General features: G+C 40.0%; 4 non-coding genes across 4 annotated transcripts; all 4 read left to right on the top strand.

Annotated features, from left to right (window-relative positions):
• The first annotated feature begins 2,906 nt into the window (after positions 1-2,906).
• On the top strand, positions 2,907-2,979 carry TRNAF-GAA (transfer RNA phenylalanine (anticodon GAA)). The gene has a single exon. It is a non-coding gene; the product is annotated as a tRNA-Phe (tRNA).
• An 883-nt stretch (positions 2,980-3,862) lies between these two features.
• TRNAA-AGC (transfer RNA alanine (anticodon AGC)) lies at positions 3,863-3,934 on the top strand. Its single transcript has one exon. It is a non-coding gene; the product is annotated as a tRNA-Ala (tRNA).
• A 5,983-nt stretch (positions 3,935-9,917) lies between these two features.
• On the top strand, positions 9,918-9,989 carry TRNAA-CGC (transfer RNA alanine (anticodon CGC)). Its single transcript has one exon. It is a non-coding gene; the product is annotated as a tRNA-Ala (tRNA).
• A 3,618-nt stretch (positions 9,990-13,607) lies between these two features.
• On the top strand, positions 13,608-13,680 carry TRNAK-UUU (transfer RNA lysine (anticodon UUU)). Its single transcript has one exon. It is a non-coding gene; the product is annotated as a tRNA-Lys (tRNA).
• The last annotated feature ends 398 nt before the right edge of the window (positions 13,681-14,078 follow it).

Here is a 14,078-nt window from a genome sequence, read left to right as displayed (position 1 = left end):
GGTGTGAGGTGGTATCTCATGGTAGTTTTGATTTGCATTTCTCTAATAATCAGGGATGTTGAGCATTTTTTCATGTGCTTGTTGGCAACATCTGTATATCTTCTTTGGAGAAACGTCTATTCAGGTCTTTTGCCCATTTTTCCGCTGAGTGTTTGGCTTTTTTGCTGCGGAGTTATATAAGTTGCTTGCATATTCTAGAGATTAAGCCCTTGTCCATTGCATTGTTTGAAACTATTTTCTCCCATTGTGTAAGTTGTCTTTTTGTTTTCTTTTTGGTTTCCTTTGCTGTGCAAAAGCTTGTCATTTTGATTAGATCCCACTAGTTTATTTTTGCTCTTATTTCTGTTGCCTTGGGAGAATGACCTGAGAAAATATTCATGAGGTTGATGTCAGAGAATGTTTTGCCTATGTTCTCTTCCAGGAGTTTGATGTTGTCTTGTCTTATATTTAAGTTTTTAAGCTGTTTTGAGTTTATTTTTGTGCGTGGTATGAGGGTGTGTTCTAGTTTCATTGCTTTGCATGCAGCTGTCCAGGTTTCCCAGCAATAATTGCTGAAAAGACTGTCTTTTTCCCATTTTAAGTTTTTGCCTCCTTTGTCAAAGATTAATTGACCATAGGTGTCAGGGTTTATTTCTGGGTTCTCTATTCCGTTCCATTCGTCTGTATGTCTGTTTTGGTACCAGTACCACATTGTTTTGATGACTGTGGCTTTGTAATATTGCTTGAAGTCTGGAAGAGTTATGCCTCCTGCTTGATTTTTGTTGCTCAGGATTGCTTTGGCAATTCTGGGTCTTTTGTGGTTCCATATAAATTTTTGGATTGTTTGTTCTAGTTCTGTGAAAAATGTCATGGGTAATTAGATAGGGATTGCATTGAATCTGTAGATTGCTTTGGGTAGTAAGGCCATTTTTACAATATGAATTTTCCAGTCCATGAACATGGAATATCTTTCCATTTCTTTACATCTTTTTTTAATCTCCTTGATTAATGTTTTATAGTTTTTGACATATAAGTCCTTTACCTCCTCGGTGAGGTGTATTCCCAGGTATTTGATTTTTTGGGGTGCAATTTTAAAAGGTATTGTATTTTTGTATTCCTTTTCTAATATTTCATTGTTAGTATACAGAAATGCAACTGATTTCTGAATGTTAATCTTATATTCTGCTACTTTGCTGAATTTGTTAATCAGTCCAGGTAGTTTTTGGGTTGAGTCCTTAGGGTTTTTTCTATGTATAGTATCATGTCATCTGCATACAGTGACAGTTTTATCTCTTCTCTTCCTATTTGGATGCCTTTTATTTCTTTTGTTTGTCTAATTGCTCTGGCTAGGACTTCCAAAACTATGTCGAATTGCAGTGGTGAGAGTGGGCATCCCTGTCTTGTCCCAGATTTGAATGAGAAGGCTTTCAATTTTTCTCCATTGAGTATTATATTTGCTGTGGGTTTATCATAAATGGCTTTGATTATGTTAAGGAATGTTCCCTCTATACCCACTTTGGTGAAAGTTTTTATCATAAATGGATGTTGGACTTTGTCAAATGCTTTTTCTGCATCTATTGAGATGATCATGTGGCTTTTGACTTTTCTTTTGTTAATGTGGTGTATGACATTGTTTGATTTGCATATGTTGAACCATCCTTGTGAAGCTGGGATGAATTCCACCTGGTCGTGGTGTATGATCTTTTTTATATATTGTTGGATTTGGTTGGCTAGAATTTTGTTGAGAATTTTTACATCTACATTCATCAAAGATATTGGCCGATAGTTTTCTTTTTTGGTGGTATCTTTGGTTTTGGAATTAGGGTGATGGTGGTATCATAGAATGTCTTTGGCAGTGTTCCTTTTTCTTCAACCTTTTAAAAAAGTTTGAGGAGGATGGGCACCAGATCCTCTTTGTATGTTTGGTAGAATTCGCCTATGAAGCCATCTGGTCCTGGGTTTTTATTTGTAGGGAGTGTTTTTAAGGTGTATTCAATTTCATTTCTAATGATTGGTCTGTTCAGTTGGTCTATTTCTTCTTGATTCAGTTTTGGCAGACTGTAAGATTCTAGAAAGTTGTCCATTTCTTCCAGATTGTCAAGTTTGTTGGCATATAGTTGTTCAGAGTCTTCTCTTATGTTTTTTGTATTTCTGCAGTATCCATTGTGAATTCTCCTTTTTCATTTCTAATTTTGTTTTTTGGTTTCTCCTCTTCTTAGTGAGTCTAGCCAGAAGTTTGTCGATTTTGTTTACCTTTTCAAAGAACCAGCTCTTGGTTTTATTAATTTTCTCTATTGTTTTTCAAATCTATATTTTATTGATTTCCTCTTTGATTTTTATGATTTCCTTCCTTCTGCTGACTTTAGTTTTTGTTTTTTTGAAATTTGTGTGAAGAAATTCTGCTGTGATGAGATACACTATTTCAAGGTTTCTAACTTTTTAAACAGTTGCTCTCCTGTCAGTTGGGAATATTGTCTTGAGTGTTTAGTCTAATAAAATTTATATACTCCGTATTCTTTTAGTAAATTCACCACATCGTTGGATTCCATTTCTCAGCATTTTTGGAGAATGTGAGCGAGGAAGTATCAAAAAGAAGAGAAAAATAAGGGACCCCTCCCCCATAATATTTTCTTTAGTTTCTGAGCTGTGTGTGTGTCAACTGACAGGATGCAGAGAAGCAGAAATTCTTTCCATTGAATCCCTCACTATCCACTCTGTTCGAATTCTGCCACCTTTAAACGTTTATCTCATGCTATCAGGAATTGGATCCAACTGCACATGTGGAAGGCAAAAGATCTCAAGTCTTTGGGGGCAGGCAAATATATTGGCCCACTAGATAGCTCTACTTAAAGAATCTGAAACCTTCCAAAAACCAGTTGAAAACAATCTAAATCAAAAGAAATGTCAAGAATATCTTTTATCAAGTTGCTGAAATAGCTCAGTTGGGAGAGCGTTAGACTGAAGATCTAAAGGTCCCTGGTTCAATCCCGGGTTTCGGCACAGGAGGTGTTTTAGTTTATCCGGAATATTTACTCTGATGATTCTCACGAATATTGGGTTCTTTCAACAGGCTAAAGCCTAATTGCTCAGTGATACAATGCTGCGCTATAGTTCAGCCAGGAAGGAGTTCACACCTTATTTTCTGATTTCCTATGAAGTGCAAGTACTGCTAATAAAAATAACAATAAAATGTTATGGTATAGAAATGCGGGAGACACTGAAAGACTTGAGGCACGACCACTGAGCCACTGCAATGCGTTTCGCGCACAGAGGCAATGAGATGAGAAAAGCGTGCCACGTACGTCACTGTCGCAACTACTCTCTGATGAAGCCTAAAAGCAGTGGTAGACCATGTGTAAAGGAATGAAGTGGTGATGTTCAAATAAAACTTTATATATGAACATCGAAATTTGAATTTCATATGAACTTCACGTGTCACCCTATACTATTTTTCCCTTTATTTGTTCAACCTATTAACACAAAAAAGGTGCTCGCACATACACAAAACTGGAAGATTCGCAAGGCATGCAAATTCGTGAAACTCCAAAACTATTCTTAGCTGGAACGCAGTAGTTTACCAGCCACTAGGGTAGAAGATCCCATTGAAATACTCAGAACATTATACAGGCAAAATTTCAGTAGCCTTCTGCCAGGTAGAAATAACCAGAGAATAAACGCGAACAGCCGGGACCTGAATCCCTAAGGGATTTAAACTTTGTTTCCCCAGATTAAAAATTCTTAAATTGAACTAGTGAGCTGTAGGTCTAACTAGTGGATATGTAGATAAAGGGATCACTGTGCTAACAATTCCAGGTTCTGGAAACACAGAGCAGATAGATATTGGCATTAAATATTATTCCACAAATAAAAGCATGCCAGGTGTGGGGGTGTAGCTCAGTGGTAGAGCGCGTGCTTAGCATGCACGAGGCCCCAGGTTCAATCCCTGGCACCTCCAGTTCTCCACCTTTCCTCAGTAGAGGAATGAGACCAGCTTGATTTAGCAATTCTCTATCTTACTTTGCCTACACTACACTCTGAATTTTATTATCCTGGCCCTCTTTCTAGCCACTCTGACCAATCACTGCTAGGTTGGCTAAAGTCTTATTATACTACAAACCAAAAACTAACCACTCTGGAAAACTAACTAACCACTCTGGGAATCACCTGAGAGACCATCTTCTTGAAAGATACTGCACAGCACCCCCACCTCATCTTTCACATACTTCAAACCAGCATAAAGAATCAGTTCAGGAAGTTTTTTTGTCCTGGATTTTTAGCTTGAGTAGTCGGCACATTACTGCAAATAACCCATTATGCCTTAGCCCCTCCCCATCAATGAAAGCTTAATTTATGAATGATCACACTACCACCTAAAACTGGTAAGACCAATTTTGGTCTTCATTTTTTGGAATCACTTCTATCCTCTTCATGTTGAGCTAGTACCTCATTTATTTTTGGGGGAAAAAAAGTCAAATAAATCTAGTTAGGCATCCAGTAACTAATGTAAGTAATGTAATTTTAAATAGCTTTGAAATTCATAATGTCAAATTGTAAATTTAAAAAGCAGACAGTTAAAAGGATTTAAATATAACAAGATATAGAAATAGGAGTTCCTGTTGTGGCTCAGCTGTATGAACTCCACTAGTTTGTGGTTTCGATCCCTAGCCTCACTTAGTAGGTTAAGGATCCAGCATTGCCATGAGCTGTGGTGTAGGTTGCAGACACGGCTGGGATCTGGTATTGCTGTGGCTGGCATAGGCTGGCAGCTACATCTCTGACTGGCCCCCTCGCCTGGGAATTTCCATATGCTGCAAGTGGGGCCCTAAAAAGCAAAATAAAATAAAAGATATAGAAACAAAGACATACTCATAATTTCTCAGCTCTTCATGCACTTTTGAGTCAGAGTTGACAAATTAGCTCTAAAATGTGACGCGCTGCAGCATGGTCCCTCTGCATATGACTATGTTTAAAACCATAATATGTCACCCATATGTTATACCTCCTTGACTTAAAAATTATTTTGATCTGGAGGCAGTTAAGATGCAGCAGGCACACACACAAAAAGCTCTCTCTACCCTCCCAAATCTGCTCAAAGGCTGGTATAAATTCTCCTTTTACTGGAGACAGACTCTTATCAGCCCAGAGAGGCACCAGCAGAATCTGCAAACACATCTTACTCCATTAGTTTCCTCCCATAAATTTAATTTTCCACAGTTTGCTGCCCTTGGAAGAGGAAAACTGCTTTCCTCTATCCTGACATTTATCTACAAATGTATTGTTCTTTTTTGAATATACTACATAAGCTGCCATTCTAAGCAGCCACTTTGAGTTACATTTTGTTTAGGTTTCTCTAGTTTAACATCTATTGTGCACATTAACAAGTTCTGTTTTTCTCTTGGTAAGCTGCCTTTATGTTAAAGAGTGCAGATGAAAACCTAAGTCGGGTAAAGTTTTGTCCATCCTGTACTAGTATGCTGCCCTCTCCGCATACTCTACACAAAGCAAGTTGACCAGCACCCCCATTATATCTACTTACTATTAAAATGAGTCGAGCCCTCTGATCATGCATTTGGAGGTGAAAGTAATTACAAGATTCTCTAACATTTGTAAACCCTGACTTTCCATTTCTAGACTTATTCTTGGAAAACCAGTAGCAAATAATGGAAATCAGCAGGAAGAAGTATTTCCCCAAATTTCTTGGATTATGAGAGAGCGTTGTTCAGAGGTAGAATGCATGAAATGAACAACGGATTAAATTTCTCGCACCTTTATTCCTGCCCTTCTCTTTCACTCTCTTAAACTTTGTCTGCACAAATGTTTCCTACTTTTCTATTTATATTTCTTTGCTTGCTTTTTCTTCCTCATAACAAAGTTAACTTCATACCCATTTGCTTCTGACCCTTTTCTCCTCCAAAGCCCTCATCATCATTGGTGATATCTTTCTTCCCAATGAACATTTGATTGAAGGAAACAAGAAATAAAGATCTGGCTCATTCAGAATTTCCTGAACAGCAAACAAAAAACATGGTAGGTTCACATCATCAAGCTTGAGCAATCACTTCCATTGAGAGTATTATTGAAAAGCAGGAAGGAAAAAGAACCGAAACAGAACGGTGGGGGCAGGGAGGCATTTTCAGTCAATTCTCTCTTAGAAGGCATTATTCTTGCAACTGTTCCTGGATTAATTAAATAACCTCAGGCCAGAGAGAAACATACCTGTGCAGTTGTTGCTTCTCTTCTCTTCTACCTCCAACCAGAAATTATCTTGTACAGTCACCAAAAAATAGTGGACAATGGATCTTCACTCTTTTGAAGCAAGTAAACTGGTATACTCTACAGGACAGAATTAATTATTTTTCCCAGCAGCTCAGTGTTTCCAAGATTTAAAGAAGTGGAGTGGCATGGGAGGGGGGGATTTAGTGAATCCACACATGTTCTGGTGTAGACAAAATAGTGTTAGCCATGCTTACTAAGGTGTGAAAAATGGTCAGATTTTGTCATAAGCAATTCTCATCCCTCAGCTCATTTGCACAAGTAAGCTGACCATACCCTCCTCCATCTAGTTCCTGAAGTGAATTCTTCAGAGCACTGCCATAGAAAAATTAGAGATTTTATGCTCTCAAGTTCTCCTGGGCATCCCCTCCACAACTGTTCTTAACTCTTTAAATGAAATCATGCCTCTTCTGCATAACTTCCAATCACAAAGAAAATTCTGAAAAAAACATCTAAAGAGATTCTGAAGTCAAAGTTAAAGTTAAGGTGTAGACAGGAAGCAATGTATGACTGTGTCCATTAGCCCTAATAGTGAAAGGAACCATTCCTACTTCCTCTTTCCAATTCCTGCATTCGTGAACCCTGATGAAAGAGAGCATATATTGGTCATTGAATCAGGGCATGTACCTTGGCCTGTCCCCCAGATTATTGTGTCTCAGCTCATACCATTACCAAGTATTCAAAAAGTTATTCCACCATTGTATCAGACCAGCCGCTTCGGGGTGAGGGAGTATGGTAAGACCAGAAATTTTCAGAACGTTAGCCCATTGACCTCAATTGTTATAAACTGGCTTATTGACTCAGAAACAATGCTGTGGAGTGCTACTGATAAGACCTTCAGTAAATTCAGGAATGGTGGTTTTGGCAGAAGCATTGTGGGAGATGAAGACAAACCTATACCCAGAATAAGTGTTTATTCTGGTAAGAATATGAAGTAACCTTCTAGTACAGAAGTTATCAAATGTAATAAACATGACACCAGGGTGGTATCTGGCTCCCTCCATGGAACAAGAGCATGTGAGGGCCCAAGTTTTGTCTATGATGTTGGTAGTTTAGTCACTTTGCAGTGGTTTAATCTAGATCTATTCTAGTGCATAGAAGTCCATGTGATTGATGCCACACATGACCTTCATTTCTGTCACCATGGCTGCTTCGTTCATAAGCCTATTGGACAAGGACAGTAAAGGCTAAGCAGAAGCTTCCAGACATCAACAGAATGGGTCATTGTGTCAAAATGCCTATTAAGATCCCCATCTGAGGAGGTTGCTCTTTGGAGGGCATTTACATGGAAAAAAGTATTTTTAGACCTTGCATATTTAGTAAAATCTACCTACCTGCCTCTTTTCCAGACCTCTCTGTCACCATTTTTTCAATATTTTCCTTCCAAGCCCCTAATCATTCAGCCAATCTATTAACTATTACTCATAAATTAGTGTAGATCCTTATCCTACATCTGTCCTTCTAAGCAAAACAAGCAGTCAGGTGCCCTACTTGAGGTAATGCTCACCAGGAAGATTTGCCTTCATCACTGCCCATCAGGTACTGGGGAGGCTTCTCACAAATGTGTCATCCCAGGATATGAGCAGAACCACTTATAAACTAGGTCTGTTTTTTGTTTTTGTTTCCGTTTTTTTCTGTTCCCCCATCCCCAATTATAGGGAACTCACTGTAAGCCTACGATGTGGGTTGACAGAATAAAGACATGAAATCTAGGAACCATGGAAATGAAATAAAATGAAATTTAGGAAACATTCTCATGAAAATTGCTCATGTGCATAGGCTCATGTATATGCACACATATGTAGAGAAGTCAAAAAAAAAAAAAAAAAGAGAGAGAGAGAATTGGAGACAAGTGAATATTCCAACCTGGGAGTCTTCCTGATGGAAGGTTAGAACTGATGCTCTGATAGTCTGTTTGTGAGCATACCTTGTAGTGGACTGACTGGAGTAGAAAGATCTTAATAGCAGAAATCCTTTCTGGCCTCACATTCAGATGTCCTTGTGGCATAGGTGTAAACATGAATCAGTCTTGGTCCTGCTGTATAACACTGGGAACTATATCTAGTCACTTATGATGGAGCATGTTGGAGGATAACGTGAGAAAAATAATGTATATATGTGTGTGACTCTGTCGCTTTGCTGTACAGTAGAAAATTGACAGAACACTGTAAACCAGCTATAATGGAAAAAATATAAATCATTAAAAAAAAAAAGAATCAGTCTTGGATTTTCCGAAATAGTGAAGTTAAGTACAGTTAACTAACTTTGTCCTACCAATCATTTGATCCTATGATACCTAGGAAACAGAGCAATCTCAGTTATAACAGATGTACTCAAGTATAGGGTCTATCATGGAGTGTAGCAGTGCTTTCCAAACACAAAAGTTGAAAAAATTTTTAGTCCAATGAAGGTAGAGGAGCAGTTGGGAGAGTCCTAGACTAATTGTCTGGAAGTCCCACATCCTCAGAGTTTGAAAAGTCCACAATTTACATGAACGAATTCTTCCTGTAGCTTGTCACCTAACTACAAATATCCCTTGGCACTCACTGTCCAGAGTAAATCTCCCGGAGGAAAGAGAGGAGGAGAGTCAGAGTTGCATGCCTCCAACCTTCTTTGTCTCCGCCAGTGAATACTTAAGTCTTTGAGGTTTAAAATGAAAATCTGTCCTTAATGCATTTGTCCATATTACACAGAGGCTCTTGGATAGAAATGTGGCCTTAGTTTTAAAAGTCAGTATGTAAATTTACTCTCAGTACACGCTAAGCTGAAAGCATTCGAGTGAACAAACGTCCATTACCTCTGCTCTTTCCCAGACAATCCAGTTCTGTTTGCTTGGAAGTATCCAAGACTCCTCTCATTTTCCAATTCACCAGTGGCGCCACTTGAAGGTTTCCTGGCCTATTTGATCTTAGTGTTTCAAATATCCGTGTCTGCAGCAGGCTTTCTCATTGGGTCTGTGGGTTCTCAGAAGGAAGACAGTTTGTCGGCTTTGCTCTGTCCCCCCAACTTTGCTGTCTACTCCTGCCGCTGTTTATTTCTCCAGTCTGAAAAGAAGAAAAGAAAACAAACAAACATACAAATAACTACTTCATTTAAAGATGATGGAGAGTCGAAGTTGTTTAAAAAACTCTTTGTGCACCTAATCCTCAAGCGAAGAGTAGAGATGGATGGAATGTGGAAGCAGAATTAAGGACCATCTCTGAACGTGTTACGTGGGAACCCGCAATGAGAGTCTGCTGGAAATTGGATGCTGACTCTGCCTTCTACCCGTTAGGGTGTAAACTTCAATTCGCCAGTTCAACTAAAGCCAGCGGCTGCTTCTGCACTGAGAAATAGTCAATCTGAATCTTTACTACTGCGATGTTTGTTGGAGACGTGATTTTCGTGAGACTGTGCTGGTAGAGGCAAGTAACTTTCTTCCAATCTGCTGGTGAGTGGAAATTGGAGTAGGCTAAGAGGGAGGTCTTAGTATCAGAAACAGTGCTTTTCAGACCACAGTCTAGTTTCTCTTCTCCTAGGGGAACCACTAGATAGTATACAGTTTAGCAACCTCAGAAATACTGAAATTAAATCCCAGTAGAACTTTCTCCAGCCAACTCTTGGGCTGGGGAGGGGGTTGGGGGGAGAAATAATATCCCAGGAAAGATCCAGAAAGATCTCAATCAGGGGGTGTAGCTCAGTGGTAGAGCGCGTGCTTCGCATGTACGAGGTCCCTGGTTTAATCCCTGGCACCTCCAGTTTATCTTTTACCAACCACTTCTCAGTGCAGCGGATTGCTTTTCATAGTTTTCCCATTTTTACTCCCTCATGCTTACTACTTTCCAGGGCGAAACACTGGCAAAAGAAAGACAAGAAGGAGGGAAGAGGGGGAAAGAGAAAGTAAAAAAACATCTCATCAGACTCTCTCACTTCAGAAGCAAAAAGCCAGCTGCTACCACAACCAGCACATTCAAATCGGGTTTTATTGGATATGTTATGGAAGGGTAGGGCAGAAAAAGGACAGACTAAAGGGAAAAATAAAAGACCCTATTATCTTAGTTCTTTTAATTATCTGAGAAGTCAGATCTAACAGACGAGAGAAATCTTTCACCTGACTCCCTGCCCTTACCTTCTCATCCCCCCTCATTCTTTCCCTCCGCTGGTCCATCCAGTGGGTCAATTACTGGTCACAAGCAGTTGAGATGGAGGGAGCTAGATTTCAAATCTTTTTGAGTGGGTGATTAGCAGAACATTGAACAACTCGAACAGCAGCACTAAGGAATGCAGAGACTGTCAATGCAAACTTGGAAACATAATTGGAAGCTTCAGGGCTGGAAGCTGTTAGCTGGAAGGAATAGTTTGATTTGGGTAGAAATTAGGCATAAAGCATTAAAAAATTTTTTTCTTTTTTTGTTAGATGCCAGATTTTGGCAGAACCCTTCTTCTGTCAGATGATAAATTGGGTCTCATTGGAGATTTTCACAGGCTGTATGGTAGAAAACATCCAATCCGTACATACACTCCTGGCTGAAATAAAACCATAAGGATACTGTCAAGTAACGAATTCAAGTCTCTTCACTTCTAATTTCCTATATTTGCCCACTGATTTCCAGTTTTTTGCTTTTAGAGTTTTAAATACAGTCATGATGTGAAATACATGATTTAACACCATACCAAAGATTTCTGAGACAAAACCAAAGGGGTAGTGTGTAGGGTGTGGGAAGATGAAGACAGAAGGGTAAGAACAGATAGATGCATACTTTTATTGTATCTCCTAAGATAAACATTATCTGCATATACAAGGAGACAATAATAATTAGAACAGCTTTGTTCTAAACATGATTCTACATTGGGTGGATATATCAGAATCAGTTCCATTTTCATCTCCTTTTGGATGCTAGTTTGTGTATTAAAGAGATTAGAATAACTGTAAAAGTTGAATTTCACAAGAGGGAGCAAAGCATGTTTGTGTGTAGAAAAAAGGTTTCCATTTAGCCTCTCAAAGGCTAGGAGGGCCAAGAGGGTTAGGATTAGCAACTCACAGAGGAAAGTGAAAAAGACAGAACTCCACAGACTCTGGCACTTAGGATGCCCTGTTTCCCCAGCAGGTGCTATGATCACCTAAAGCACTGACATCCAAGGGGGTTGTTTTTGGACTCTCCCAGTTGGGAAATGCATTTACAAAGCAGTGTCTACTTCAGGGCAGATGACAAGGGCAGACTGCTTTTAAATTACTGTTTGAGTGAATTAGCTGCTGTCCTCTTTCTTTTCCTTCCATTGACTCCTAGCAGCTCCTGGCAGAGAACAAAGACTTACATTTGGTGTTTTCTGTACCAGGAACACTGATGTGTCTTTTCTCTCTTACTCTTCATACTCACTGGATTAAACATGGAGTCTCCATACAACCTGAAATAAGTTAAAGCAGTGGGCAGAACCATGAAAGAAAGTCTCTGAAGAGCACTGGGACTTTGGACACTGTAGCCCCCGAGGGACCCAAATTCTAGGCATTTTTCCCAGGGAAAGGAAATAGCTAATACCTGGGACTTCTAAGTTCCACTTTTGGCTCTCACATGGTCAGAGTGGCTCCTCTGGTCATCTCCATGTGATTTGATGATTTCCCACATCATCACAGCAGGGGACTGTAACTCCACTGCACTTGACTGTCAGAGATGAGCAAAAAATTCAGAGAGGTGGGTACGAAGAACAGGACTCAAAAAGTTGCCTTTGGAGATTTAGGTCCAGATGCAAATAGAAGACAGAAAACCCTTAGCTACTAAAGGAAAAAGGACAAGTGTCTGCCACAAACAACCACTGGTTCTGGCACTGTTTGAACCACTTCATGGTGATGAAGATGGCTAGTAAGCAAGGTCATACCTGAATCTGTGATTTGGCAGAGAGCTTCCATCTAGAGACCTGGATTGTCACATGACTGTGGAAGAGAAGGCCCCTGGAATGAGAGTAGAACAAGGACTGAAAAAGTTCCATTAGAACTGGAGAATTCGGAGTCATTGGTATGTATTTCTGGAAAGCAGATTAATTTTGGACCCTGCGGTTTGTTATTTCTGCTTGGGTTGTCTTCTTACTTCTCTCAGATGGCTCCAAGGCCTGTCAGCTAGCTCTGGGAAAGACATTTTCATTCCATCACCAGGGAAAGAATCAGGGTCTTTTCTTGAGTCTTCACATTCCTCCTTTCTCCCAACATCTCCTCCTCTGCCCCTAAAGCGACCTAAAAGACCACAGAGGTAATGCAGAAGGATACAAAGAAGAAAAGTTACATACTGCAGGGATGCGAGTGGGACAGGTAGAGGGGGATTTAGGTTCTTCCAGAAGGGAAGAGAAGTTCAGAAAACCTGCCAAGAATGCAGAGTGACAGGGTGTCTAGCAACCCTAGGACAGCAACACGGCTGGGACCCAGAAACTACTTTCCTTATGGAAGTTCTATTTTGAGAGACGGAAGGAAGAGGGAGGAGGAAAAAAATATACTACCTTTTTCGGATGGAAATGTCTCCGTAATGAGAGAGCCAGGAAAATGTGTGGGCTGGGCCACCATCTGTGAAAGGAACTGGCACTTTGCAGGCATAGAGAGCATCTCACCCCTCAGGCACAAATGCAAAAAATGCTTTCTGCCTAATTTGTGGGATAGGTAACCCAGATGTGAATTTTGGATGAAATCCGGAAGCGTATTTTAAGCGGGTTCTGGACAGCAATTTATACTATGAGAAAGCTCCACAGATTCAAGATCTGGCAGGTTTGGGAAACCCTGACTTGGAGTGTCAAAAATCCAGAACTTGGGTGGAGTGGAGTGTTATTGGGAGATCATGTGCAGGAAGTGGCAAAGTGGACCCGAGCGGAAAGGCGAAGCAGTGTGTGAATGGGAAGAGGGATGGGGGGAAGTAGGGGTTGTTAGCAAAGTAGAGAAAAGACGGCTTGACTATGGATCTTTAAACACAAGGTTCGGGTAGATGAGTAGGAAAGATGTGTCCAAGTTCCACCTCTCTTCTCTGTACAAGAAAATATTGAGAATTGTGTGTTTTAGAGAAGTGAGCAGAAAACTTCTATCCCACAAGAAGATCCCACTCATTTTTACCAAACTGTTGGCTTTTGAGAGCATCGTGGTGCTCTTTACATAGCCGAGCTCTTCGGACTGTACCCCTGTGGCTGGATTTTTGAGGGAAGTCGAATTGTTTCAAATCTGATGCTTGGTTGTGGTGGCGGCAGGTTAGTGAGCACAGAAGTGGAATCTGCTAGCTGCTTTTGGCTTGAATATGTGAGGTAAGTGTTCAAGCAACTGATTTTTAATACTTTGAGAACTCAAGTTAAAAAACAACCTAGTGAATTTGGCTTTTCCAAATTATGAGAGAAACTGTACCTTAAGAGCCCGGATAGCTCAGTTGGTAGAGCATCAGACTTTTAATCTGAGGGTCCAGGGTTCAAGTCCCTGTTCGGGCGAAATAGAGGTTTTACTCCCTGAGCCCACAAATTGTTTAGTACCTACTGCAGTGACCCCTAGGTTTGAAGGAATCGGTGGGTGGGAGGTGGGGTATATTAGGGAAGAGATGGGTGAGAACATAAAACAGTTTACTGTGATTTGGAGATTGGGAACTCACTAATGGTGTTTTGGAAACATGTGTATTAATCTAGAGTGATCTTGGACTCCAGATAGCATTACCTTCCCTGAACCTCCTTGGAAATACCAGGAAATACATAGAAACCCAGGGTTATTGCTATCTCCTTTTTGCCCTCCTCTGGCCATATGAGACTTTGTTCATGTTTACGGAAATCCCATGAAATAAATTTTGAATTTGGAAGGGTCCCATTTATCTGGAAGAACTTATCTTTTGATTAGT

This window comes from Sus scrofa, chromosome 7 (genome assembly GCF_054392235.1).
Source record: "Sus scrofa isolate SSC_HxYL_T2T_F1_AM1 chromosome 7, Sscrofa_HxYL_maternal_Yorkshire_Landrace_v2.0, whole genome shotgun sequence".
In the NCBI taxonomy this organism is placed as follows: Eukaryota; Metazoa; Chordata; class Mammalia; order Artiodactyla; family Suidae; genus Sus; species Sus scrofa.
The sequence above is the reverse complement of the archived record's forward strand: the minus strand, read 5'-3'. Positions and strand labels throughout refer to the sequence as shown.